This window comes from Solanum dulcamara, chromosome 1, assembly GCF_947179165.1.
Source record: "Solanum dulcamara chromosome 1, daSolDulc1.2, whole genome shotgun sequence".
In the NCBI taxonomy this organism is placed as follows: Eukaryota; Viridiplantae; Streptophyta; class Magnoliopsida; order Solanales; family Solanaceae; genus Solanum; species Solanum dulcamara.
In genome coordinates, this window is record NC_077237.1 from 61,467,693 (window position 1) to 61,470,172 (window position 2,480).

Genomic DNA, 2,480 nt, shown 5'->3' on the forward strand with positions numbered 1-2,480 from the left:
TGGCCATCGTAGCGGCTCTACGTATAGGAACTTCCTTGTAATCATATAAAAGTCATATACTTGCTTCATAAAAACCATGCCAAAAAAGAAGGTTAGCTTTACATATTTTTGCCCAAAACATGCCAAGAGACAGAATAATCTTAATACACTTATGCCGAAGACATGCCAAAATAAATTCTAAGCCTTACATACTTATTTCAAAAATATGCCAAGAGGAGGAAACGTTAGCTTAACATACCTCTTACGGATAACTCTTAACACGTTCACCTCGTCATCTATTGAACCTATTTAATATGAAATAAATATGAGCATAAACAAACCTCGACTTTCCAGCATCTTAAGTTACATACGATTATTCATAGAACTCATCTCCTCACTCGCCTTCTCCACTAGTTCCTTAGTTAGTTAAGGAGCTAACGGAAATCGGGCATCATCTCCCCTATAACTTGCCCTATCCAAACCTCCAATTTTAATATATAAGATTAGAAGACATATTCAAAACAACAATCACAACCATATATAAGAAAACCAACTCGACATTATTCAAAACAAGCCCCAAACAGCCCTCTCAAAACTACGACTCCAAAATACAGCTTTTAATCTATATTTTGTAAAACCTTTAACCATACGTAACGTAGGGTTATGTGTATGAAAACATAAGAACCTACACATATTTTATAATACTTTTCAACCCTTCAACACAAAATTAATCCACCTGCAAGCGCAGCACAACAACCACAACACACTACTCGACTTCGGTTTAACTATAACAATCTTAGTTTAATTTATTTCTGACGTCAAGACTCCTTGTACAATTTTTATACTTACATCCACATATTATAAATTTAATACACTCCATAACCACACCATAAACTCCAAATTTAATGGAAAAGCCTTACCTTCCCAAAATTGGCCAAAGCTTGCCAAAACTTGCCTCGGCAGTTCTTTTAGCGCGGCTTAAATATCGTGGATGTTTGTTGTCCTCTTGGTTCTTCTCCAAACCTTAAATTTAAATTATTAACACCTTCATAAAATTTCCAAACACTTACCAAACTGTGGGAGAAGAGAACCAAGCGATACCTTAACAAATGGCTTCCTAAACTTGCTGAAAATTAACTTCGGAAACTCCTTTATGCGGCTGAGCTTTGGTGTCTATTTGCAGCCCAATCTTCCTGCCCCAAATAGTTAATTTACTTCATTAAAACATCCACTTAGTCGACGAATACCTTAGATAATTAATTGATGCAACAAAATCAGGGCTTACCTTTTACTTTGGCCAAAGTCGTTGCCCCTCTCTCTTAACCTCTTAGTATTTCTATTTTTGTTTCTTTTGTTTTAAGTGTTGAAATAAGATATGTACAAAATTTAGTACATATATACACATCCTTAAGAGGTGACATGTCGCATCCCCCTAGGGCGCCAGCTCAATCATGCATCTAATCTAAAGCTACTACATGGCAGTGTGGGCCACCTTAAATAGGTGTGTCACCTACTTGGTCCAAGTAGGTGCATCACCTACTTAGTCCAAGTAGGTGCATCACCTACTTGCTTCCGAGTAGGTGCTACACCTCCTTACATCTCTTCTGTGGGTTTGCAATCTCATCTTATTTTAAGAGCGTATGTATTCCTTGCTACTTAAGCTCGATGCGTACTCAAGTAGCTCAAGTATGTAAGACATCCAAGTTGGTAGCTTACGCAAGTAAGTCGAGTCCTATGACCTATTACTTGGCCTCCAACTCCTTCCGGATTCTTATAACCCTATTTTAAATCTTCCCTATTATTGGGATATCTCATTCTCCCTTCCTTATATTTGTTAGATAGCATTATAGATTATCCGACTCACATGACGACTTCTAAGAAACTTAAGAGCCTTCCTAGAAACTTAAGAAGCTTAAGAAGCATCCCAAGGTACCAAAGTACGGGGTGTAACATCCTTCCCCGCTTTGGAACATTCATCCTTGAATGTGAACCAAAACCTTCCTCCAGATCTTATACCGACTAAATGGAGAGTTCCTCTATCCTATTGCCATAACATATACTTTTATCGAGCAATCAATATCAAAGTTCCAAAGGTTAGGATTACTTGTTGACGTAGGAAATAGGTATGGATACTTGTTTTTCATTTTCTCTTTTGCTTCCCAGGGGGTCATCCATCCTAGTACTACTCTCGCCCAAGCATGCTTAACTTCAGAGTTCTAATGGGATCCGGTGCATTAGTGCCGATATGATCGCATCTATCCCTTATGGGATCTCGTTTGGAGTTTAAGCATTCCCATTTACATGTGATAGCGTTAGTTAATTTTCTCTTATGCTTGTACTTCTCTTGTCAACTCCCCCCCTTTAGGGTGTATCCATGTCATTTTCTGTTTATTTCTAAATTTCCAAATGCATATAATTCTTTCCAACCTATTTAGTATACTGCGCTATTTTCATATCTTCCTTTACATCACCTATACTTTGGGTTACCCATGTATGAAACC

General features: G+C 37.6%; 1 pseudogene; it reads right to left on the reverse strand.

The window, feature by feature from the left end:
• Positions 1-2,114: 2,114 nt before the first annotated feature.
• LOC129904630 (5S ribosomal RNA) lies at positions 2,115-2,236 on the reverse strand (annotated as a pseudogene).
• Positions 2,237-2,480: the final 244 nt, after the last annotated feature.